General features: G+C 52.1%; 1 protein-coding gene across 3 annotated transcripts in view; it reads right to left on the bottom strand.

The window, feature by feature from the left end:
- Positions 1-27,319, bottom strand: part of LOC140629083 (F-box-like/WD repeat-containing protein TBL1X) — a 212,219-nt gene that overhangs the window by 155,924 nt on the left and 28,976 nt on the right. The window contains exon 2 of one of the 3 annotated variants that reach the window (XM_072818501.1): positions 27,102-27,254. The exons of the other annotated variants lie outside the window; for them this stretch is intronic. The gene's annotated coding sequence lies outside the window, so the exon portion shown is untranslated. The remainder of the gene's footprint in view (positions 1-27,101; positions 27,255-27,319) is intronic. 3 annotated transcript variants of the gene reach the window in all.

Raw genomic sequence — 27,319 nt, 5'->3', positions numbered from 1 at the left:
TTCAGTCACAAATGTTCTTTTCCCAGAGCATGATATTTGGTATCTACTACCTTTATTTTTTTTTAATTAATTGATTGATTTCAGTGAGAGAGAGAGAGAGAGAGGGAGACTGCGTGCACACAAGCAAGGAGAAGGGCAGAGAGAGAGGGAGAGAGTCCCCAAGCAGACTCCCCGCGAGCACGGACCCTGATCCCACAACCCATGAGATCACAACCTGAGCCAGAACCAAGAGTCGGACACTCAACCGACGGAGCCGCCCCGGTGCCTGGTTACCTGCTAACTTTAAAACGGTTTATGAGTAGTCGCCCCTCAAAACCCGTAAAGAACCATCCAGTTGCCAAACGCACACTCGGTAAGGGCAACTCCTACTGGGAAGACCGCCACACCACGGTGACCGGACTCTGGCTCTACTTGGCCTCTGCTCTGGCCTACAGGTGGACACGTGACTTCGGTTCAACCGACTGGCTACGTGCTCCTGCCCCGCGCTCGCACGTATACACACACAGAGGTACTGACCCAAGAACAGACGTGTATTTGGACTTGGCTTTAGAGTCTTGGTTACACTGATGTGACCGTATCCAGGCCGAGCTGTTCCTGCCGCAGGGAACGCCGCTGTGATACCTGCTTCCCCCTTCTCAGTCCCGCAGGGCCTCCCTGATCCCTGCTGCTCCCCACACTCCATCAATTCCAATAAACCCTCCCAGCTGAAGTTAGCCAGAAACGGTTTCTGTTGTTGAAAACCAAGAACCCTAACGGACACACTCACCTGATACACGGGGAAGGAAGTATGTCTACTGGTATACACCAACACGTCCAAGATGTCTGTGTGTGCGTGCTACTGTATTCACAGCTTGGTTTCTGTTTTAGGACCTCGCTGTAAACAACTGTGTACATACACACATGCTTTTCATTGCACAGAAAACATCCAGAAAACATGAACAAGCTATCAACAGTGGTTACTCTGCAAGCGGGGTTAAGAGGGAGAAGGAGGTTTTACTTCTTACTCATACCCTTCCGTACTCTTGTTAAAAAAAATTTACGATTTTACTATTAAAATTTTTATGATTTGTCTTTTTAAAAGATTTTATTTATTCGTGAGAAACGCTTTCTCTCATTCTTGCTCGCTCTCTCTCAAATAAATTTTTTTTTAAATCTTCAAAAAATAAAATAAGGGACACCTGGCTGGCTCAGTGTCGTTAAGCATCTGCCTTCAGCTCATGGCATGATCCTGCGGTCCAGGATCGAGTCCCGCACTGCGCTCCCTGCATGGAGCCTGCTTCTCCCTCTGCCTATGTCTCTGCCTCTCTGCCTCTCATGACTAAATAAATAAATAAAACATTTAAAAAAAAAATAAAAATAAATGCATAGAAACTTAAAAGGAGGGTCAGACTCAGCAAATAAAATCTCATCCATGAGAAATGCTTAACCTTCCTTCTGATTTTGTTTCCCTTCCTTCTAAGGCAATGCCCTCGGACAATATTCACCCTGAGGCCCATCTCCATCTGTGGGCTAAATGCAATCCAATCTTCAATGAGCAAAAAAGGCAGAAATCTGGTTCCGTCACCAGAGAAGAACAGAATTGCCAAATCTAGCCCTGAGAGCTCAGGCCCAATACACTGACTTTCTCACATTAGGTGCTTCACATTTTTTGAAAAAAATTCATGAATCAATGTGTTACACACCACAAGGGCCTTGTGATCATTGTTTCCACAATACTGAATTAGTACACTTAATTACAGCTGAATTCCACCAAACACATTTTTGGGTTTTTTTGTTTGGTTTTGTTTTGTTCTTAGGTTTCCTGATTCCCAAGCTCCTTCTTTATGCTGGTGAGTGAAATGCCCTTTGTTTGCTGTGTCCGCCTATAGCAAAAAGTACTTTCTGCTTTATTTCAGACTAGAAAGAAAAAGCAAAGTTAGACACTGGGAGAGAACTAATGCCCCACTCATAAGTAATTAATCTGATATAAAAAGTACGTTTATGTCCTTTAAACAGCAATAAGAGAGGGAGACACAAACAATATAGAATAGACTAATAGCAACATTCCCTGGGGCTTGTCACTGCCACATAGGATTTTCCGAAGAACACCCCAAGCATCAGTGAACGCACCATCTCCATCCCAACTTCATCCTCAGTTAAAAAAAAAAAAAAATTACAGGAAAAAAACACCACCGCCTAATCCACTGAACTGAGACTTGTGATTCACTCGGGCCTTTGTCGATATAATATAAACACTTGGCTGCTTCTAAGTTGGCACGCACTGGAAGGGCACATACCCGGCCTTTGGTGTCCTTTCCATCAGGGGCCACAACCTTCTGGGACACACATTCCACCGGCACGAGAGGAGGTTAAGTGTGGCGAGGAAGACACACTAGAAGACGTCCACCCCCACGGAGAGGCCAGGCCGGAGCCTGCACCCGCCACCGCCGACGGGTCCCCCCGCACAGCCCGCGGGCACCGGGAAGCGCCGCCAGGCCCGGGCCCCAGCACATCTGGACTGCTGGCAGGACTCAGGTGACACCTAGGGCGTACGTTCTTGGGACGTGCACTCCGTGCCTGGTTGTCTCGGTCGCCCACCTAGGACACCCGGCCCTGCACACCCCACACTCTGCCCGGTCCCTAGAAAGTGCCCCGGCGTGTCTGCTCGGACGCAGTGGAAACAATGGGGAGCTCTGCGACAGGGGGGACCCGGGTCCTCGCGTTCAATGCCGCGCTTCTCGTGCCCAATTCTTTCCCACCAACTACCAGCTGTCGCGCGTGTACCAGCCCTGTGGGTGCTGTGCTCTGCTGCCAATGGCGGCTGTCGTCTAAGACCCCACGCAGGGCCAGAGTGCCCCCTGGCACCTTCCTGAGCCCACTGGGTGGTCCGGGCCTCTCTGCCCGCCGTCCCCAGGATTATCTGCAACTGACCGGGCACGCTTTAAAAGCTCAGCAGAGGGACGCCAAGTGCCACAGTGATGCAACGGAGGAGCCTCCTCCCTCCCTGACCCCGATCACCCTCAGACCAACCCAATTCCCATTATACCAATGAGTCCCATGGCAACACCGTGTTGGCGGGAAGGTCACAAGGAGGCCTCCACGCATGAAACAAGCACACGCATGTCCAGATGTTCCTTCCACACCCAAACACAACCGACCCCTGTCCTCCTGGCAGCCACTGGAAGACCGACCCCAGGAGAGAAGTCAAGATGGTCATGTGGTTCTCCGAGTCTCTTGTCCCCTGGACCCTCATCTTCCAGCCACTCCTGGGGCTTTGCTGTCTGAGCACCGTCCTCCCCACAGCTTCTGTGCAGGTGCCCCGACCCTGCCTCCCCCCAACAGGGGCACCCAGTCACGCAACCTTTCCCCCACCATCTTTACCTACTACACGCCCATCACACAGACCTCAAGTTTACGGGTGGAAAATAAACACACTCTGGGCTCTGGACATGCGACACCCTCCAAACAACAAAAAGCACAAAAACAAATACCATCCTGGAAACTGATACACGAGACAGAACTGGAACCACCCATCAACCCTTTGCTACAAGAAAAGTCACATAAGCCAGGCTGAAATGATCACAACTAGGAGGGCAGCATGAATGCCAACTGACCTTTGAGAGAGGGAAAAACAATAAGCAGTGGACAGATTAAATCTCATCTCCGTCTCCACAAATCATTATGCTTCAACCATTAACTGAACCTCCAGACATCAAACACAGCACCAACAGCCCAAGCGGTTAACACTTAACGAATTCCTTGAGTCAGCGGCCTGTCCCCTGCATGGCCCTCAACGCCTATGACCCTGAACGCCGATGCACTCTGTCCACCTCAAAAGGGCAGCTTTGGGGCCTGCTCGCAGGCACGGAGAATCACTTTCCTTCCAAAGCCTCCAAGGCTCAAGTCCCATCGTGCCACCCATCTCTCTTAGGAGTGGCTCACAAACCCCCACACGTCTATGCAAGCTTCTATCAGTGACAAGTATGCACACCCATATTCACACAGCATTATCCACCGCGGCCCAAAGGTGCAAAGAGTCCAAATGCTGGGGCGCCTGGGTGGCTCCGTGGTTGAGCATCTGCCTTTGGCTCAGGGCAGGGGTCCGAGATCGAGTCCCTCATCGGGCTCCCCACAGGGAGCCTGCTTCTCCCTCTATGTCTCCACCTCTCTCTCTGTGTGCCTCTCATGAATAAATAAGTAAAATCTTAAAAAAAAAAAAAATGGAATCCAAATGTCTACGGATGATAGACAAATAGCATATACACTCAACAGAGTATCACTTATCCTTAAGAGGTTCTGGAGATGGCTGGTGGTGATGCTTAAGTATATGCACAACAGCATGGATATACCTAAGCCACAGAACTCTACATTTTAAAATGGTTAAAATGGTAAATTTTAGGTTATATGTATTTTACTGCAATAAATAAAGGTAAGTAAAACCTAAAATTCAGTTCTTCCATCCCACAAGCCACACCCATTTCAAGTGCTTACTGGGCCACTGGCACGGCCACCACATTGGACAGCACAGAAGACTTCTATCCCCACAGCAAGTTCCATCGGACAGCGCTGGTCGGGGACTGTGAACGAGCTCCCCTTCACTAACAAACCGGGCCGATGTGCACAACCAAAAGGTATATTCTCTGCATATAACTGGCCTGTCGTGCTACCGAGCACTCATTCATTCATTCACCAAGTATCATTAAACACCACTCATCTTAGTGCTTCCCACGTGCTTCAAGTGTTGCTCAAGAGACATGAGCAAGACATTCTTAGTAGCGAATGCTCCACTGGATGATGGAGGAGCCCACGGTTTAAAAGATAAATCACAACATAACACACGATATTTCACCGATAGAATCCAAAGGCTAAGTGTCTTTGGATTTTGCTCTTCACAGCACCCGTTCCAGAATGTTCTACTCTGCTCAAGGGTTGACCCCCAAACCCAGTGCTGATCTCTTCTAAAAAGTCTCTACCTACCTCTCCTCCACCCACGAGCTAGTTTTCTACACACATTTTCCTTCCCATTGTCTCAAACCAAGAATTAGCCTTTTCACCTTTCCAAAGTTAATCTCACCAATGTTTTTCCTCGATTCCACCCTCCCTCCTGCCTGTTCTAGGCCCAGCTTCACCCACCCCATCCTCATCTCATCTCATCTTTCCACATCTATAATTTCAAAAGAGTCCGCATTCTGCAAACAAGCTCAACTTCCTCCTACCGTAGGGGGGAAAATGGTTTTTTTGGGTTGTCTTCTCCTTCCCAATCCACCAGGGCTTGGCAAACTACTTCAATAAAGGGTCAGATAATAGAGACTGTAAGCTCTGCAAATCACACCGGTCTGTGTCCTGTGTTACTCTTTATCTTTTACAACTCTTTGAAAATGCAAAAAACACTCTTAGCTTGGGGTGGGGCTGTCGTATAAAAACGGGCCACAGGCTCAATCTGAGCGATTCCCCTCTTTTTACGGAATACATTCAATCCTCCAAGGGCACCTGTTCAAGACCTCAACTCCCGCCCTGAGCATCTCAGCTCCCTGTTCACCTTCAAACGTTTCGGAGCACCACCCATCCTCATAGCCTACTCTATGCCTGTCAGGCCACGTTCATGCCAACGAAATCTCTGGGAAAGCTCTTCGCCCTCACACCACAGCTCCGAGCACACGCACAACCTCCCTCACTGACCACCACCTTTCCAAAGGTCTTTGTCTCCAGTTCAAGCTTTCCATTGCTCCCCCCTACCCAAGCTTCCCCCCGTATTGCGTGACCTTCCCAGGATTCCTAGGACTCATTATTCCTACATCACAGGTAGTCAACAAAGGCTTTCTCAGAGCAGTGGCCTGTCTTTTCAAGGTGGCATCAGAAGCAACATTTAAGAGGTATTCTCACCTCGATCACCACTGCCTACCACCAAACCAGGTTTGCAGAAACCACGCGGGACCTGTGACCGTCAGAACCAGTTTCATTTATCACATGTACTCGGGCGGTCTCTCAGAAACCAGCACGCCTGACGGTTGTCAAACTCCTGTTTTCCTGCCTAATCACTGCTCCAGACTGAATGCTTGTGTCCCCCTAAAATGTTTATGAATGAAACCTAATGCCCAATGTAATGGCATTTGGGGGAGGGGGGCCTTTGGGAAGTGATCAATGAGGATGGAGCCCTCACCACGGGATCAGTGCCTTTACAAAGGACACCCCAGGGGCACCTGGATGGCTAAGGTGGTTGAGCATCTGCCTTCAGCTCAGGTCCTGATCCCAGGGTCCTAGGATCTAGCCCCACATTGGGCTCCCTACTCAGCGGGGAGCCTGCTCTTCCCTCTGCCCCTCCCCCGGTTCTCTCTCTCTCTCTCTCTCTCTCTCTCAAATAAATATCTTCAGGGGAAAAAAAAAAGGACACCCGAGAGAGCTCCCTCAGCCCTGCCACCACACGAGAGCACAATGAGACAGTGGCCTATGAGGCAGGCTCAGCAGACCTACCCCAAATCTGCCTCCACCACGACCCTGGGCTTCTGGCCTCCAGAAATGTGAGAGATTAACTTCTGTTCTTCCTCAGCCTCCCAGTTTACGGTAATCTGTCCCAGCAGCCCGCACAGACTATGACAACCACCCCAGAAAAGCTTCAAAACTCTTAGGTATTTGGGTACTCGTCAATGTCGTGAGCAGCGTCCGCTGACAAAGTATCAGGATCAGTGATCCTCACAGAGCCGAAGCCCCTCATGACATAAAACAGGATCATGGTCACGTCAATGTTACCCTTCCACAGGCGCCCCAATGTTACCCTTATGAAGCACCTACTATATGCCAACGCAGTGCTAGGGAGTGAGGAGCAGTGCGAACCAAAACCACGTGGAACCCCAGATTCTCCAGGATGCCCCGACAAGGATGCCAACGCCCTGTGGCTGCTAACATACAAAGGTCAGTCAAGACCCTAGATGTCTCCAGCGTAAGGACCAAGATCCCTCAGGTTCCCCACTACCTGTCCCCACATCTGTGCTTTGCTCAAAATAAGAACTCGATAAATATTAGCTACTTGGAATCAAGTTCCAGATGATTACATGAAAGGTCTCTGGTAACTCTGGAAGGAATTAGGGGATTGACCTTTCAGTAATTGCTTCAAGACCGAAAAAGAAAGGACAGTAACTTATGGCCCCAAAGTCATTCTAGAAATATTTAAAATAACACAAAGTCTTTAGTGAAAAGACTCTGCACTTCAGTTTCCTTTCAAGGGAGATAAATGGCTCTTGTCCCACCACCGGAAGAGAAATTAAAGTCACTGCTTCAACCCAATGGCTGGAACATGCCGTCTTTATCATCAAAATTCAATTTGGAGTCTTTGACCTCCGCGTCATTTTACTCTGCTAGCTCCGTTCCCCCTCTGGTGAGGTTAAATGCACCACAGTGGTTGGGAGGCGTCCCATTTGGAAGATGCGCCCTCGCCTTATTAGGATTAGCTGTGCCTGGATTTTATACCTAAGCTAAGGAGGCTGCAGGGTCAACACTTAGACTCGCATTCCGTGGAAAATATTTTGTAATTACTACCTGCGTATAACAAATAGGACGTATTTCACTTTACAGGGCATGGCCACTAAGACGTTTACACCACCTGAGAAGAGTGCTCAGTTCTGACACCCGAGCAAACAAGAACCGCCGACAGGTTACAGTGTGATGGCCTATGTCATGGCCACATCATCGCTGTTGTAATACATGCTTCTGAGATACTTTAAAAACATAAAAGCGATGTATTTAAGTCCTCCCAGGACAGAAGCACGCCCCGGCTTGTGTGTTCAGATCCTCAGTTACCATAAGCAAGGTGCAACCGTGTACCTTCGCGGGAGGACACCAAACTAACAAAGCCCACGCTGGCCGATCGGGGCTGACCAAGTTCAAGCCACTCCAAGGCAAGGAGCCAATCGCTCAGCAGCGCTCGGGGAACACTCACGCATCCTCCTCCTTTGCCCACTCTCTGTCCCCTACACTCTCCTGCCAGTGTGTTCAACGGGACTCGAACCACATCCCTGGGAGCCTCGTAAGCCCAAGACACCTCTCTCTACGTAATCTCACAGTAGTACCGCAGAGGCACTCCTAAAATACCAAATTTTAGAGACAAGTTATTTACAGCCGAACACATAGACCATAAAGCACACTGTTCTTTAATACTACGGGTTTGGCACTAAACATGAAGATGGGCATACTTGTATCTGAACAAGTTACACACAAAGAACACTGTCCTTTATTATTAATTTTGACAAGAAATCAGAGTCAAGTCCCATCACTGGGGTATAATTAAAGAGTTCATGGTTATTTTCACAAAACCGGAAATATTTCTCAGAACTCCTCATCGTGTCTTCCCCGGCCTGTGTGACTCCCGTGTGAGGGGTCTGCTGACTTAAATACCCAAAGACCTTGCTGCAATCAGAGATGCAGGGCAGCCCTCAGGCAGCGTGCTCACAAGGGGAATTCAGATTTGCTTCCAGTTTAAAATCTGGAGGCGGGGCAGCCCAGGGCCGGATCCAAAAACCCGGGATCGAGTCCCATGTCAGTCTCCCTGCATGGAGCCTGCTTCTCCCTCTGCCTGTGTCTCTGCCTCTGTCTCTCATGAATAAATAAAATGTTTAAAATAAAATAAAATATAAAATAAAATATTTAAAATAAAATCTGGAGGCAAACTTGCACATGTCCGAGCACATTCCCAAGAGCAAATCTTGCACATCCTTCACCCTGTTTCCTTCGTTCTAGGAACAGAAGAGAGCTACACCTGTGCGGGATAAATTGGTTTCTTCACAGACAACTAGAAGGTTCCTCCATCTCCTGAACATTTAACAAAAAGAGCATGGCTCACACATGCAGAGCACACAGAGCAAAGCCCTTTCGCGAGTGGTGGCCCCAAATCGCCGGAGACAATGAGGATTCTGCAGCTTCTGCAGCAAGAAGAAGGGGTAGAAATCCAAGTGATGCTTTCTGGAGGCAAGTCTGTGTAAATTCCAAGCTGTGGAAAGACAGAAACTCCTATGTCCCGCCCCTTAAAAAGGGAGTAACAGAAACAGGTATCCATGACTGAATGCTAACCCAGCACCAGGCCCTCACCCGAGCACTCTACATGAAGCTGCTTCACAATGTTCCAAGAAGCCCTATCAAGGGAGTTGCCGATGACCTCCCGACAGTGATGGCAGCAGGAGTCAAACAGGACACTGACTCCAGTTACCCCAATGCCACATCTCTCTTAGCAACAAAGGAGAAGAGGGAAATACTCAACGCTATGTTGTTAAAAAAAAAAAAAAATTAAAAACCACTGAGTCATACACTTGAAATGAATGAACTGCAGGGTATGCGACTTACATCTCAACAAAGCTGTTTCTTTAAAAGTCAAGAAGAGCCAAGAATGAGTTGCATCCTGTTGTAAAGTAAATCACAGAACAATGTCACCTGGATTGAAAGAAATATTATTTTGTACAGAGAAAGCAAGTAAAGAGAACTATGTGATGATAACACGTGACTAGTGAGTAACAACTGTGTGTTGATTCAAAAAAAAGGTAAATGCTTTAAATTAGGGGAGCATTGCCAAATGAAATGATATAAATCCTTATAATGACAAGGATTTAACTGACTTTGGTTCTGCCGTGAAAAAGTCACCGTAAGCGCAGGGAAAGAGAACAAAAATTTGTCACCCACCATTTCCGCCTCAGCATCTCTCAGGCTAGTCTTTAGTGCAATGAGAGCGCTGAGCAGAAAAGACAGTTTGACAAAACACCGTCTCGGGCCAGCAGGCTCCTGCGCACTTCCTTCTGCTCACCTCCCTATGATTCATGCCATCGCCCACAGCAGACCATTGGCTCCATCAACACATTCCCTCCGCGTCACCAGCATCCGGCACCATCAGCACTCAAGAAGCAGTGATTTGAAGTGAACTCAACCGTAGCCAGAGACAGTCTGCTGGATGATTCTTCTTTCAAAGCAGCCAGAGTAGGACAACCCGAAGCAGAGCTCGTGTCCCGATCTGAATTTCTGGTACCTTGACCATTCCAACCTGGTAATGCAGCATCCCGGACTTTCATGGTTCCAAACTATAGCATAAATACCACATTGTCACTTATCTTTGCTCCGGCTGTTCTGTGTGCAAAACTGTCCACTTTTGCATTAAAAATTGCCCTGACCTTAAGCTTCCCCCCCTCCCAAATAAGCAGCTTGAACGCCCTCAGAGGATTCCAGAGCAATCTGAGGATTCTCTTTGTGGTTAGAACTTGAACACAACATTTTCTCAACATCTGCAAAAGGGGGAAGTGTATCTTTTCATTGAAGATTTTTCACTCAAAAGGAAACTAAAGAGTTCCCAAAAACTGTCCTCCTAATGTATCTCCCTCATAATAAAAACATTTCTGAACTCTAGCATTTATGGTTACAGAATTTTATTTATACAAGCTTAAGGACTAGAGAAAAAGTTTTCTGAAACGTTGGAGAGGAGGAGGAGATGTATGGTTATAAAATCAGGAACAAGACAAAACCATCCCAAAGTCTGCAGAATGGAAACAGCGCTCACAGATTCAACATGAGCGTTAATAAGAACTTATGCTGTTGGGGGCTGCCCGTGTCCCCTCTCATGTATACGTGGAAGCCCTAAGCCCCGGGAGCTCAGAATGTGATTGTATTTGGAAACAGAGTCTATAAAGGGTAATTAAGTTAAGAAGGGGTCATTAGGGTAGGTCCTAATCCAGCATGGCTGGTGTCTTTATTAAGAGGAGACTAGGACACAGACATATGGAGGGAAAACACACAGTGAAGCAGAGAGGCCTCAGCAGAAACCACCACCACCACCACCACCACCACCGACACCTGGGTCTCAGACTTCCAGCCTCCAGGGCTGCAAGAAATATAGGTCTGTTGCCGCCACCCAGCCTGTGGCACTCTGTCCCGGCGCCCCAAGTGTGCTATTCCACATGCTCCACCATGCTCCGTGCCAAGCCCAGGGAGGGGCATGGGAATGCTGAGCAAAATTACTCTCTCCCTCAATCCTGAATAGGAAACACAGAGCGGGGAGAGGCTCACGATTTATCTTGCTGCTTCCCCCTCCCCTGGGACCCTCTGTCTCGTATTTTTAAGAAAAAAACAAAAAAACAGATGTGCTTGTATGTAACACCTCTTTTCTCTGCAGCTCTCTTTTCCACCTGTGCCATGGCATGCTGCAACATGAAGGCGGTCACTTAGGATTCCCCGAGTGAGTGAACAAGCAGTACCCAACAAAACCCCTCCTACGCTACAAGCATTCAATACACATTGTTTTTACAACTGGGGGGTGGGGGGGCGCCACAAGTGCCAGGCCCCAGACCCATTAAACCTGCCTCTGTGGAAGTAGGAATTAGGCACCAGAAAATCCGTAGAGCTCCTAAGAAATTCCAGCATTTAGAATTCTCTGGTTGAGAAGGAAGACGAGGGAGTAGCAAGCTCTCTGAAGTGGAGACAGAGAAGGGAGGGTAGGAGGCGGTCAGGAGCCTTCGCTCAACTGCTAGTAGGCGACAGGTAGGCATTTTGTTGGAGAAACAAAGATGGAACAAAAAGATCAAGATCAGGAACCACACTGAGGCCCAGAGGCTTCTACCTTGAACCTCCTGACACGCCCTTGTGAAACTCATGCCATTATTATGCCCAAATCAGTAACAGGCCACAGGCCCAGCCATTCTAGCAGGGGATAGGAGCGGAGGGCACAGACCTCATCCTTTACACGCACTGGGCCTACAGGATGCCCAGAGCAGGTGTTTGGGGACAGCAGGTGACACTCTCCCACGCTCAGCAGGGAAACCAGAGTTCTGAGAAGCGGACACATCGCATGCAGGGCAGGGCAGGGCGCCAGCTCAGACGTGGGGCTCCACGGAGCAGGTGTCCGCAAGTATGGGGAGACCAGGCAAAAGGGACACCTGGCCACCTCCTCGGGATCTCCATCACCATCCCCCCCCCTCCCCATCACACCGGTCAAGTTCCTGCATAAACACACCCATCCGGGCTCCAGGAGGCTCCAGGAGGCTCCAGGAGGCTCCAGGATTATCCGCTGATGACCTGGTATCGCCTTACAAACAGGCCAGAGGAAAGGCTTTCAGGGAGTACTTTCAGATGCCTGCGCGGGCTGCTCCACCCTGCACCGGGGAGCGACTTCCAAGTGAACGCATCTAAAACTGTAATGAAGGAGCAGGAATTAAAGCCAAGGCTAAAATGTGCCATTCAAAAATATATGTACTCTGAGACAAAAAAGACAAAAAAAAAAAAAAAGAAATCCAGAAATGTCTTCCTCTTATTACGTCTTAAGATTTCATACGTTAAAGTCAAGCCAGATAAATGACAATTTGCAATGGAAAGACAAGTATAATTCCTTAAAGCTGACAGGCCAAAGGGATTTTCTCACCTTATTTTCAAAGAGAAATGTAAATATTTCTGAAGAGGCAGGGAAAAAAAAATTTAATTTAAAAAGAAACAAGCAGTGCTTTTTTAAAAAGAGCCCTGTTTTTACAGCGTTCAAGCTGTGGATAATTTAAGAACATAAAAATGTGTGATGTGGTCTGTTCATTAAAGTGTAGGATTTAGTATAAATTAAATTTTAAACTCTAATTTACCCAGACAATAATTTCAAATGTAATAACTGAATTTGCTTTAATTGCTTTTAAATTGTGCTGGCAAAAATGTAAGGAAACTCCTCGCTCCTGCCAACATAGGAGAAGCAGGCAAACTTGAACGCAGAAGAGTCGTGATAGACGCAGGTTTTCCCGCCGTGGCGCCCTCGGGAGGTCAGGCCCAGCCCGCGGCCACCAGCTTGGCCCCAGGGAAGGAGGCGCCCCTACAGGGGCCTGCATCCCCCACAGGGCAACAGCAGGGACCCCCTGGCCGTGGCCGGCTCCCCTCGCTGCGGGGTCTGCAAACGGGCGGGGTGCGCCCCACGCCTCGCACCCCGGGCCTCGGAGCCCCTTCCTGGGGCTGCCAACACCCCGGGCCTGGGGCTCCAGCCCAGGGCCACCCTGTGGGACCCCGGGACCCTCCCGCCCACCAGTGGCCCCACGGGCAGCAGAAGGGGGGCCAGGTCCCCCTCCCGGGCCCTGCGGGCCACACGCCCGCCACTGCCCCCAGGTGCCCGGAGCTCCGACCCGGGTCAGGGGAGCCCCTTGCCCAGACTCGGGCGCGATGATCAACCCTGCTTCGGGCACTTCCCTGGGATCGCAGTTTGACAAGCCGTCCACGGTGTTTAATACTCTTCCCAGATCAACAGATGGATCGGTCAGAAAACCTCGGACTTGACTCTTCCACGCCAGTTTCCCAGGAACAGTCAGCAACACGCCTCAGCGGGGACGGACGCCGCATGGGCCGCCCCGACCCCACGGCCCACTGCTGGGCATCGTGCTCCCCGAGGTCTGGCCCCAGTGCGGGAGGGGAGACGCCCCTGACTTAGGACAGCTCAGCTGGGCCGCCCCCTGTTCCCTGAGCGCAGCCCGGCTTCTCCTGCTCACGGCGCCCTGCCCGGGCCAGCAGGTGCTCACCCCCACAGCCCGTCTCCCTCTCCCTCTCCCCCGCCTGGGGGCCTGGTGGGTGCTGATCCTCCTCCCAGGAGTCTGCTCTGAGGGACCTGCTACAAGCAGGGGTGGCTTCCAGGGGCCAGCAGGCGGCGCGGGGCCAGTGACTGGTGAATCCTGGAGAGGCGGGCTCCGAGCTCTCAAGCTTCCCTCTCCTTGCACTGACACACACCCTCGCTCATCCAGGACGCCAATCCCCTACCATTTGTGTTTCACGTTCACACGAGTTCCAGTTCCAGGGCCTTGGGAGAAGTCTCCGCTCTTCAGAAAGGGAAATCCCGTGCGTTCCTAAGACTTCCTTCGACTAGGCAAACTCTTGGCAAACTATGCTGAGCTAAACGGGACTCCAAGTAATCAAAGAAAATTGACTCTCAAAATACTTCTTCAGAGGTCTATACATCCAGCGGAGCAGGATTCAGCTGTAAGACAGGAAGGAAATCCTGACACCTGCTACCACAGGGATGAACCTTGATGACAATGAGGCTGAGTGAAAGAGGCCAGTCACCGAGGAGACACACTGTATGGGTCTATCTCCACTCTCCCTAGACTCCAAGTTACACAGACAAAAAGCAGAATGGTGGCTGCCAGGGGCTGCGGGGGGACGGATGGGGAGCATGTCGTCAAATGCATACACAGCCTCACTTTGCCAGACGAGGAGTGGGTGACTGGCTGCACGACCGCGTGAAGGTACTTACCTATGATCGGTGGCTGCTCTGGCCACACACTGTCCACATCCCATATGGTCCAAAAAAACCAAAATAGGGACCACCTAGCCCTTTATGCAAAAGTTTGCTGACCTCACACAAGTGAACCAAAATGTCCCCCCAAAATGTTTTTAATGCACAATTAGGGTCAGTGACTAATATGGGCTATTGTGTCTCTGGTCCTTTTCTGTAAATAATCCCTCTCGTACCTTCAAAATCAACTATGGTATCTGAGGAAATGGACCACTTTCCTCAGAGGTGGAGGTGAACTGGTCATTCTTCAAAAACCTGACCTTCAGCAAACCTGACTCCACCTGAACCGTGGAGAGAGGCCAGGGGTGGAGGGTGCGTGGGCCCCATCTCTTTCTCAATCAGGGTTCCTGGCCTGGGACAGAGTGCCCGCTCCTGGCTCATGACAAGCCACCTGCAACCTCCAGGTCTCGGCTTTCTCTGGTTCCATCCCCTGGGAGAGCCCTTCAAACCTTCAGAGAAGGGCAGCAACCCCATCAGCAGGGAACCATCCTTCTGGTACCCCACTGGGTTTGCAAAAGCCCTTCAGTACTCACACCCTCCCCCCCAACTAGTCTATGGACTGCAGGAGGACAGGAGCCCTCACCTTCGTTTGCCTCATCTTATCACCACCACGCCGGGGCCTGCACAGATTAAGCCACAAACAAGTAGGCACTGAAGAAACCAATCAAATGACCAATGGATTAACCGTACACAGAACTCCACAGAAATGAAACAATCTGCTCCCAGAACATGAGTAAAAACAAATCCATCATCTCAGGACAAGGACAGAGAATCCCATGCATGTCTAGGAAACACAGAGAGAGGGGGCTGTGAGAAGGAAGCACGAGCCATGTGAACAGTTACGAACACAGATCCACGCAGTCAACACGACGTGAACCAGAGAGCAGCACACTATGGCCCTCGGGCCACATCCAGCCCATGGGCTACGGGTGGTTTTCTAGATTTTTTTTTTTTAATGGTTGTTGCAGGGTATGCCTGGGTGGCTCAGTCGGTGAAGCTCAGACCTTCAGCGCAGGTCATGATCTCAGGGTCCTGGGATGGAGCCCCACATCAGGCTCTCTGCTGAGCGAGGAGTCGGCTTCTCCTTCTCCCTCTGCCTGCTGCTCCCCCTGCTTGTGCGCTCTCTCTCAAATAAATAAATAAAATCTTTTAAAAAAAAAAAGGCGGTGGGGGAAAAAATTTAAAAAAGAATAATCTTTCAGATGTGAAAATCTTAGGAAATTCCAATTCCAGGGGCCATCAGTGGAATCTTCCTGGAACCCTGGCACACTCGCGTGTGGCCAGAGCATCCAGGGCTGCTTCAGCGCAGTACCTGGTTCCATGGGGGCCCTGCAACACCGCCCTGCCAGCACAACTAGGTGCACTATCCCACCTTCCACCCAGTGTAGACGAGCACACCCAGGGTTTAAACCTCCGGTGCCCCCAGCACATCCCCGCCCAGTCTCCCCATCAGTGGAAGGAAAAGACCTGCCCCCGCCCGCCCGGGGTCAGGTACCTCCCCCAACTTAACCCTTGGATTCCTTCTGCTGGAGGCGGCTGCCTCCAGCTTCGGTGGGATTCCAAACCAGAAAGAAAGATGCAGACTCCATCTCCAGAAGACACGGCTCGTCTCCAGCTAGGTGTGTTTGCTTATTTTGAACTCTCCTCGGCCTCCTGCCCCAAAAATGAGGGGAGGGAAGTTCACCCGAGTTCAGGGAGCCAGACTGCGGGGGGATCAGGGGGGGTCACTGAGGTTTGACAAAGAGACTGTGTTCTCTCTCTCACTCACTCACACATACACTCACACATACACACACGCCCCTGGTGTTGAACTGTGGCTGCCCGCTGCACTCATTAGTCTCGTTCCTGCATAGGAAACGGGACCAGAAGGGAAAACAAGGCAGGAATGTTCCCGTGTGCACGCACATCACTAAATGCTTCAGCCTTCAATCCTCTCCGCCAAAGCGAGGAAAAATAAGCCCGAGACACAGCGTACTTCATTCTGCATTAGGGCTTGTCTAAACCCAAAACCTCTCTGGGAAAGATTATTTTCTCTATGCAAAAACAAACAGGCAAAGAGAGCAAGGCGCACATCTAAAGATGTGATGTGGGGCGCCCGGCGGCTCAGTTGGTTGAGCGTCGGACTCTTGAATTCAGCTCAGGATCTCAGGGTCGGGAGATCGGGCCCCCGCGCCGGGCTCCATGCTCAAGGGGAGTCTGCAGGGGAGTCTCTCCCTCTGCCGCTCCCCAACGTGCACTACGGTGTGCGCGCTCCCTCTCTAAAATAAATGCATAAATCTAAAAAAAAAAAAAAAGACTTGATTTACATAACAATTTAAATGCTGGCCAAGCTGGTATTGTTTTATGTGTCACATATACTTTAAATACCAAACATACATTTTTATTACAGACAAAGTGGGTTATTTTCCTGGCTCACAATCAGCTCTTAAACAGGACAGAACCAAAAGGCAAAACAACACTCAGGAGACTATACAATTTTTCCATTAAAACCCAGATAATTTCTTTTTTAAGAGCAAAACTCTAGAATGTAAATCACAGCAAAACCGTCTCCTGATGAAACGCCGAACGAGGTACTATGTGGGTCCTCTGGGGAAGGCTCAGTAGGGGAACACGTGGTGGAGAGGGTCCCCTACACTATCTGCTCTTCTAACGTATAGTCCCATGTCCACTTAGTGGGAAATTCGCTCAAACACCCAAGAACGCAGAATACAAAAGCAAAACGCACACGTGCAGCTCAACGATTAGGGACCGTGTTGTAAACATTCAAAGCAAACAAATTCAGTTTGTGACCTCCATCTCCTAGAGAGTCGGCAAGCATATGGAAGTGACTACACTTAAGGCGGGAATACAAACGTGTTAGAATGAAACACAGCGTTACGGGTTTCAAGGGAAGGAGAGAGGACGGAAGGGAAGTCTCTCAAAACTGACGAATCAAAAAACCCAATAAATGGAGCACCTGATGGCTCAGAGGTGGAGTATCTGCCTTGGGTTCAGGGCGTGATCCCGGGGTCTGGGTTCGAGTCCCACATTGGGCTCCCTGCAGGGAGACTGCTTCTCCCTCTGCCTGTGTCTCTGCCTCTCTGTGTCTTTCATGAATAAATAAATAATCTTAAGAAAAAATGCCCAAGTCTTATCTGTAATTAATGCCCTCCTGTCCCTGGTCCGAGTAACTATCCCTCTAGAATACTCCAGTAGGCTGAAAGTGTACCCACTTTCGTCACTGAGGGTCTCCCAGTCAGTGTCCAGAGAGCAGCCCCATCTCAACCAGATCTGGTCATTCCTCTCCATCGGTGCCGCCCTACAGACAAGCACTGACCTCCTACCACAGCGCACACCTGATGGCAGAGGGGCCCTGCCCACCCCCCTTCTGCCAGCTACCCCTCTGGAGCCCTGCACATGCTCTGCACATCTTTGGCCAGGCATCCCCTCCTCCTCAGCCCTCAGGTGCCACCGTAAATGTCCCCTCCTGTGACCAGACGTGCCCCTACACACGCTCACAGCCGCTGCGCTTCCCCATGATGCACCAGTGCTGCAACCCGATAACTTTGTGTGCACACCTGGACTCCTCTCCCCACCCTGGCCGGGACACGCACACTGCGGCAACACAAACCTCGTGTGTTTTGTCCACTGCTGGGTGCCCGGTACTGGGGGCACCTATTAGACAGCACTGACCCAGTTTCTGTTGAACAAAGGAGTGAGTGAGTGGATGCGGGGCAAGATACTATTGGCCAAGCAAGTGTTTTTGGAAGGTGGGATTTTTTTTTAAGATTTTATTTATTTATGTGATACAGAGAGAGAGAGAAAGGACACACACAAGTAGGGAGAGAGGGACAAGCAGACTCCCTGCTGAGCAGGGAGCCCGCCGCAGGGCTCAATCCCAAGACCCTGGGATCATGATCTGGGCCGAAGGCAGACGCTTAACACTTCCCAGACTGAGCCCCCCAGGCGCCCCAGTGGGTGGGATTTTAGTTGGACACCCCTGTGACAGAGGCAGAAGGTCCCACGCAAATTCTGGGAAAGTCAGCCTCCCTTGGCTGGAGTATTTGTACCCACAGGGCAAAGTTTAGGAGCATCAGTGAACACGCACGGCAGACGCAGGCCCACGGCTTTCTTTTCACAAACCTTTACCGAATTCCATTAGAAACGCAGGTAACAAGCCGGTGTGGAATCAACAGACTCCTGAGATTTTCACCCACAAAAACTGTCTTTTTTTGTCTTTTTTTATCGTGTCACAGAGGTCTTCAAATACTGCTTCACTACTTCGAAAGGACTGTCATAGTCAAAGCCACTGCTACATGGGTGTTATTTAAAATATTTGAAAAGACCATACTGAGGAACTGAAAGCTTATCGCGAAGAGATGTTGGTACCCCCACGCTCCCAGCAGCCTGACTCACAGTCACGAAAGGTGTAAGCACCTGAAACGTCTACTGACAGATGAATGGATGAACAAAATGTGGTCTATTCACACGTGGAATATTACTCAGCTTCAAAGAGGACGGACATGCTGACACCTGACGGACATGCTGACACCTGCTACGGCGACACTGGTGAACCTGGATAGCATGATGCTCAGTGAAAGCCGGCCATGGAGAGACCAATACCGTGTGTTCTCACTGACAGGAGACCTAGCGGGCCAATCCACAGGCACAGAAAGGAGGGGGGGCTGGGGCAGCAGAGAGGAGGAGGAGGAAGCTCCTGGGGACCCTTTCAGCTGGGGAAGGTGACGTTCTGGACATGCACCATGGGGATGGCTGCACAACAACGTGAAAGACTCGCTGCTAGGCTGCACACTTTTTTTTAAAGATTTTATTTATTTACTCATGCGAGACAGAGAGAGAGAGAAAGAGAGAAAGAGAGAAAGAGGCAGAGACACGGGCAGAGGGAGAAGCAGGCTCCCCACGGGAAGCCTGATGCAGAACTCGATCCCAGGACCCTGGGGTCACACCTTGAGCCAAAGGCAGATGCTCAACCGCTGAGCCACCCAGGCGTCCCAAGCTAGACACTTCAAAATGGTCAAGAGGGTAAATTTTACTTTATTTATATTTGACCACAGTAAAAAAATAGGGGGGGTGGGGCGGCACATATGCACATGTTCCTACTCTGCAACGAACAAATTTTGTTTTTAATAGTGTGATGACCCTACTTTCAACCACCTCCTTTGCAGGCCTATCTATATTTTGAGACGCATCTGAAAAGGTTATTCTGGGGAAAAAAAAAAAAAAGTTATTCTGATAAGCCTCTGAGGCCTCGATGGACAGCCAGAGCGGGTCCAAGCACGCAGAAAGATGGCTCAGAAGCCGGATCCACGAGAACGGGGCAAATAAGGAAGCTGGACGGTTCAGAGCGTGGGGTACGAGGACTCCGAACTTGGCATCGCCCCAGCACCCCATGCAGGCTGCTCAGCCCCTGGAGCTGGGGGCGGGGGTCCCCCGACGAGGGAGGGAGGGGGCCGTGGGAGAGGCCCGGCGGTGCCAGGGAGGGGCCGAGGGGCTGCGAGGGCTGGGGGTTCCGGCGCCAAGCTCCCTCCGAGTGCGGGCAGGCCGGACTGCAAGGGGTCACGGCGTGTGGGGCGAGAGCATGCGCAGAGCGGGCCTGACTTCTCCTTGAAGATGGGTATGAGGAGGAACACAGAGGAAGGGCCGAAAGCTGAGGGACCTGGCAGAGGGCCTGGCGCCTTTCTCCCTCATGCTCTTGGTGCCAGAGGCAAGGGCGGCGTCTGCAGAACACCGAGGTGGGAGAGGAGGCCCCTCCCCACGGAACCTACAGGTTTTAATCAATCCCAAACCACACGGGTTCCTGCTGAGCTCACAAAATTAAACCCACGTTTCCAACGTGTTCAGAAAACCCTGCTCACAGATGGAAACTCTGAGATGATCTTTTCCTTTCCAAGGCTGCACGTCAACAGGGACGACGGAGGGCTCGATAGGGTCCCTGTTCACGCCCGGCGGAGCTCCCCGGCCCCCCCAAGCCCAGGAGGTGGGCCTCGCGTGCGCACCGCGGTCCCCAGAGGCAGCCTCCGAGCGGACCCCGCGGCCCCCCTGGACGGCGACGGCGACGGCGCGCGGCACCTGTCCCGGCTCAGCACGGGAGCCGCAGCCCCGCGCCTCGGCACACCCGACAAGTACTGAGAAGTAGAAGCGGGTGAAATGCGGGGAGCCCAGCTTTGATTCGTGGGGGCCGCGAGCACCTGGACCTTTTCTCCCCACCCCCGTTCTCTGTGCTCACCTGGTTGTGGTCACGTTCACCCTCCCCACGGGCATGGCGTCCGGAGGCTATGCTGACAGACGAGCCTCCTCAGACACTGTACAAGCCCTCTTCTTCCCTGGTCGTCTAAAGCCCAAACAATCCACAGCCACGCATGGCTCGTAGCTCCCATGTGAGACTGTCCATTAGGGTGGAGGCTAACCTCTAGGTATGGAGATCATCCACCAGTGCGGACACCATCCACTAGGTGTGGAGACCATCACCAGTGCGGACACCATCCACTAGGTGTGGAGACCATCACCAGTGCGGAGGCTTTCCACTAGATATGGAGACCATCATCAGTAGGCCACCATCCACTAGGTGTGGAGACCATCCCCTAGGTGTGGAGATCATCCACCAGTGTGGAGGCCATCCCCTAGGTGTGGAAACCATTCACCAGTGCGGAGACCATCCCCTAGGTGTGGAAACCATCCCCTAGGTGTGGAGACCATCCCCTAGGTGTGGAGACCATCCACCAGTGTGGAGACCATCCACTAGGTGTGGAGACCATCCACCAGTGTGCAGATCATCCACTAGGGGTGGAGACCATCCCCTAGGTGTGGAGACCATCCCCTAGGTGTAGAGACCATCCCCTAGGTGTGAAAACCATCCACCAGTGTGGAGACCATCCCCTAGGTGTGGAGACCATCTACCAGTGTGGAGACCATCCACTAGGTGTGGAGACCATCCCCTAGGTGTGGAAACCATCCACCAGTGTGGAGACCATCCCCTAGGTGTGGAGACCATCCAGCAGTGTAGAGGCTATCCACTAGGTGTGGAAACCAACCACCAGTAAGAGGCCACCCACTCGGTATGGAGCTATCTACTAGATATGGAGGCTAACCACTAGTGTGCAGAGATGGAACCTGTCCATCATGGAAGAAAGTTCTACTAGCCAGCTGCTGAGGGTTAGCCCATCCTCATGCAGTCCTGCTCTGCCTTGGTATGTACCCCAGTCCACTGGTTTTTAAGAATCAAAGTATAGTTCAAATCGCCTTAGCCTCATCTAAAGTGGATTAAACGTGGGCTACTCAGATTCTAAGCAACGGTGGTGGTCAAGGAGGGTGTAAAGCAGGAGAAAGAGAACTGGCCACTGGCCACCATGTCCCCGGGCACAAACTCTCTGTTCCCGAGTACAGCCAATAGCCCAGTTGGTGTCGTGCATCGGCTTCCTTCGAGTCAGGACTCCCTGCTCTTTTAGAAAACCTAGGCCTTCATGTTAGGTCATCTCTTGGTACAACTTTTCAGAGGAATCATTTCCTTCTCTGCTTTTAAACATTCTACGCCTTCTCATCTGTCCCAAATGTCCCTACTACCCCTCTCCAACTCTAAATAAAGCTTGCACAATTTTCTTCCTGAAAGAAATACGGTCCCTCCTCCATGCTTCATCTTCTCTTGAACATCTCCCTCCCTGTCCACTTCCACTCAACCACCAAGTCTGTCCTCTAAGCATTCTCGCCTATGCAAGCTTCCTGCCAAAGGCTATTCCACTTCTACCCTCACCTTCGGGGCTGGACCTCTCCAAGGAGACACGTGTCCGCTGCCCCCACGTATCCCATGCCCCACTCGCTGCAGACCCACCACTCCTATCCTGAAAACCAGACTCAAGAGTCCCCAAGGTCACCCACAGCTGTCCCATCTCCGCACGGGCGAGGAAGCCTGGCTCTCTGGGACCTCTTACCTTCCCCTTGAGGACACGCTCCTTTACAACTATCCTCCCAGGAGGGCACCTCCTCTCAGCCTCACCTCCTGCCCCAGGCCCCCTGGTCGGCTCTCAGCCAGTGCTCTCAAACTCCCGTCTGCAGAGCGCCCAGGTACCTGCAACACCTCCACTATAAATGACATCGCATCTTGCCGTCGTGCTGTCCACCTAAACCGCAGACCCTCTGGGGGTCAGAGACGTGTTCTAGTTATTCCCGAATAGGAGGCCCTCAATAAATAGCTCCCAAATCCAGTCCAGCGGTGCTTGGCAAAGTGTGATTCATCTTGCTTGGGTCTTCTCTATACATATTCCACTTCGCAGTTGCACGAATGAAAGGTGTGGAGAGAGAGGATTTCGAGAAGCTTAAGAAATGGAAACCAGTGACAGGTCAAGTAGCTTGATGGTGGAGGACGATTCCAGTAATTGGCGCCATCCATCAACTCCAACTACCCAAAAGCTCTCTGAGGAACACCAAGTCTCTTCAAGCCTCTGCTCCGACCAAGAAGTCTCCCAGGCCGACGAGATCAAAGGGCCACATGCCCATCTCCTCACTGACTTATTTTTAGACCTTGCCAGAGCAGGACAGGAGAAACCAGAGATTTTCCATTCTACAAATGGTTCTGGCAGCACTTAAAGTAGGTTAGCATGAAAAATTATCTGGGCTGTCAGTGCTGCTTTTAAATTCTAGCTAATTTTTGATCCCTTCTCTCCCCATCCCCCTCTCCACGCCACTCCCCAGCCAGAAGAGGTAGATGCCTCTAGAATACTTGAGCAATGCTTTGAGAAGTGAAGCAAGAAAACGCAAGATAATGCAAAGCGAGCAAGCCACTCACGGAAGGTACCACAGCGAACATAATACTTTGCCTCGCTACCATGTGCATCACAAACAAGTTTAAAGAAGGAAGCTTGAAATTAAAGCAGCCTCCGAATTACAAATGGGATGGAGTCCAAATCTTCATTGGTTTCTCACTCAGAAATGTTTTTCTCCCAGAAACAATGCTATAAAAATATGGTCAAGTTCTCAGCTAGTCTAGAATGGCCTCGTAAAGCCTGCAAACGTAACGGGAGATGTAAATCGGCCACGAGAAACAGGCAAGTAGGACAGCGTGATGGGACACCCGGACCCCGTGGCAGCTTTGGCGCACCTCGCGTGGACGTGCTGATGTTTCCGGGGCAATGTGTCTCTCCCGAGGCTGGGAGACGAGGTACCTTGGGCGAGACACGCCTCGTGACATGTCCCTCACTAGTTCTCGGCCTTGCCAAGGCCTTAGAAGAAGCAACCATCAAAAACCGTGGATAAAAAGGCAAGAAATGGGTTCTCGCCCTTGTAGGTGAAGCCAGCACGGCACAGAAGGTGCCAGAACGTAGTAAAGCATGGGGACTGGAAGGCTGCTGTCCAAGTGAAATCCTGACTGTACCCCTTCCTAGCTGCGGGCCCTGCCTTACAACTCCACATGGACACGTCACGTCACGGACCTGTCACCCTGTTCTTCGGGAGGAGGGAAGACACACGGGCAGGTGAGGTGGCTCTCAAAGCGGGCCCTTCCCACAGGGGGGCTTGGCTGTGCACTTGGCCTATCAACACTCCCAGCGCCTGAGCGACCGCGGGAAAATGCAGAAAAGCAGGCAGCAAACAAAGGTCACTCCTAATGACCCAACTTCCCCTCTTGGCCACACGCAGGGGCACCCCAGAGCCCTCCTCTTCTGTACGAGCCCTGCTCTGTTGCAACAAGGCCAGCACCAGCCATTCCCAGTCCCAATCATGCAAATGTTAAGGCGGAGGAGCTCGTCACCTCTCCCAGGACCACGGGCACTTGAACCGGGACATGGGGACATGTTTCACGCCCAACAAGCGGCTCTCCAGCTGTGGTGCAGGGTGCAAATGAAGAGATCAGGAGAGGGGGGAGAAGCAAGTCACAGCAGGGGGGTGGGACACGCCTTGAGGCAGGCAAGGGACTGACTGCACACTTGTTCTGCAAAGGGCCAGAGAGGAAAGGCTTCAGGCTTCCCGGGGCCACGGCAGCTCCGCTGCGACGCGGTTTGTAGAGATGACAGCCGCCGAGGACACACAAATGAATGGGCGTGGCCGTGTTCCAATTAAACTTTGCAGACTGACATTTGAATTGTATATCCTAGTCACGTGTCACAAAATATTATTCTTTTTTTGGCCATTTAAAAATATAAAGCCATTCTTAGCTCACAGGCTGTGCAAAAACAGGTGGTAGGCCAAATGCAGCCCCTGCCTTAGAGCAAGGCTGGCTCAAGCTTCGGCTCAGAGACGTTTCTGGAACCAGGCACTGTCATGTTCAGGGTTCCCATGCACACGGCCGCAGCCTCTTAGCCGTCACACTGGCCCGCGCAGGCTCGGGGCGGCCTGCAGATCCCAAGACTGGGCAGTGTCACGAACGGGAGGGAAACCCGCCTGGCGCGTGGGAGTGCGGGCTGGCCCGAGAGAGCACAGGCTCTGATGTCACAACACCCCACCTGCCAGCCTACGGCCTGGGCGCCACGGTCCAGAGCTGCACACCTGCACACCAGGCCCCGCACCGCCCTGGCCTCAGCTTCCCCACTTGTAAAACAGGAAGGGTGTTTGCAATGACCTGGATTCCCTGTGCAGGTACCGGTGCACCGAGGCCACCGCCCCGTGACGGCGCACGTCCTGGCCGCGGTGCTCAGCGCGGGGCCGCATCTCCCCAGGAGGCTCGGGTACATGCCCACCGTGACCCTAAAGTCCAGTTCAGATGTCAAGCCAGGGATGTGCCCCTGGCCCCGATGAGGCAGGATGCGTGGACAGAGCCGCAGCTCTGACAGCAGAGGTGAGAGGCGGGACAGGCCACCGGGGCCCAGCGCAGAGGCCACGGAGAAGCCCCGCCTGCAAATCCAACTCTCGGACACGCCAAGGGGCCGGGCCCCCTCCTCGAGCGGCTCGCGCTCGGGCTCCCGGGTCCTGGCTCCCAGCAGGGGGGCGGCTGAGGCCACCTCTCCCCGAGAGACTAAGCCCCCGAAAGCTGGTCGCGCCCGACGGGCACTGCGGTTCCTCCCTCCTCGGCCCGAGCAACGAGCCACCGTTCCGAGCTCGCAGCAAAATCGCAGACCGATAGGAAATAGGAAGTGACCGCCTGGATATCATAAGGCGTTTTCCAGATTTTCCCCCACCAGAACCCCAGAAGTGTGCTTTTTACGTAACTGAGTGTACGAACAGAGAAACAGTTCATGGTGCTTAGGATTACGGGCTTCTGGTCGTTTCCCAGCAAGACTCACTGGAGACCAATCGTCAACGTGCCAGCCCGACGCCGCGATCTCCTCTGCATGCTCCCTAAACCCCTGTATGGCTGCACCGAAGGCAGTAGGGGGACTCGGGGTACAGGGGTTTCGGATGGTTTCCCACGTCCAGCCAGTCACACGGAGCCTTCGGCAAGTGTGCTCCGCGCACTGCCACCTGCCTATGGCTGTTGACAAAGGGAGGCCAGGCCGGCTGCACGCGGCCTCATCTTCCTGGTCTTAAAGAGCTCACTCACCTGTTTATTTGAGACAGAGACAGAGAGAGACAGGGGGAGCACAGGCGGGGGGGTGGGGGGCAGCGGCATGACCTGGGCCAAGGGCCGAGGTCGCCCCGACCGAGCCCGCAGGCGCCCCCCACCGTCCCTGCCGCTCGAGCCAGAGCAGTTCAGGCCACACCAGGGTCCCAATCGCTCGGGGTGTGTCGCTCGCCGCCTGTGGGACCGGCCGGGGCGGAGCAGGCGGCGGGGAAGGCGCGGAGTACAAGGGACGCCGCCGGGCCGGCCCACGCACTCCGCTATCGGCCACACTTCCGTCGCTTGCACACGTGAGACCGGGGACCCGGTTTCGGGAACTGGTCACAGAAAAGCCAGCTCTGTCCACGGCGAAAGCACAGGGCGCTGGTGCACAAGGAGGGGCTCCGAGCACAGGAGCGCGCAGCGGGGATTTTAGGAGCACTCTTAAAAGTGAAAGCACGAAAGCAAAGTACAAAACCTCTTCTGCACAGTTTTGCTGAGCTAGGAGTCACACGCCACACAAGCCCCCCCCCCCCCCGAAGGGCACGATTCCAGTGCTTTTAGTGTATTCACAGCATCGTGCCACCCCGTAGGCTAGCTGTCTTAGCACACTTCGCCGTCCCCAGAAGCCCAGCACCCCCTGTAGCAGGGGCTAACCCAGGCCCCGTCTCCAAGCCCCCAACCCGGGAACCACTAATCTTTGTTTCAATAGATGGGTCTATTGGTTTTTAATAAAGATTTAGGGCAGCCCCAGTGGCCCAGTGGTTTAGCACCACCCTCAACCCAAGGCATGATCCTGGAGACCTGGGATCGAGTCCCACTTCCCACATCGGGCTCCCTGCAGGGAGCCTGCTTCTCCCTCTGCCTGTGTCTCTGCCTCTCTCTGTGTGTGTCTCTCATGAACAAATAAAATCTTTTTAAAAAATGATTTATTTGAGAGGCGTCTGGGTGGCTCAGTTGGTTGTGTGCCTGCCTTGCGCTGGGGTCATGATCTCAGGGTCCTGGGATGGAGTCCCAATCCCTGCTCAGCAGGGAGTCTGCTTCTCCCTCTCCCTCTGCCGCCCCCCAGCTTGTTCGCTCTCTCTCAAATAAATACAATCTTTAAAGAAGCTTGGAGGGAGAGAGCACGCAGCTGCAGGGAGAAAGAGAGGAGAGGAGTCCTACGCAGACTCCACACCAAGCATCATGGAGCCTGACGCAGGGCTCAATCTCACAACCCTGCGATCACGACCAAGAGTCAGATGCTTAACTGACTGAGCCACCGAGGCGCCCCCATAGATGGGTCTTTTAAAGCTTTTCAGGTTCATTCCCAAGTCTCCACAAGTGCCTGACTGGCTCCCTGGCATCGATGCCATTCACAAATGAATGTCCTCATCTTAACGGTACCTCAGTGGTGCAAGCCAGGAAGGCAGCCTGGCTCAGGTTGCACAAGTCACAAAGGCTCCTGCAGGTTCACTCCACGCCTCACTCACGAGAGCTCCTCAATCCTCACACCAGAAGCTACTGCACTGAATTCTTGACCGGTTTGTGTCCAGAGCCCTGGATGGGTAGACCTACCATTAGGTGGCTCTTGGAGACAAAGTACACCTGCTCCACCCCACCCC

Source organism: Canis lupus, chromosome Y (assembly GCF_048164855.1).
Source record: "Canis lupus baileyi chromosome Y, mCanLup2.hap1, whole genome shotgun sequence".
NCBI classification, from domain to species: Eukaryota; Metazoa; Chordata; class Mammalia; order Carnivora; family Canidae; genus Canis; species Canis lupus.
The sequence above is the reverse complement of the archived record's forward strand: the minus strand, read 5'-3'. Positions and strand labels throughout refer to the sequence as shown.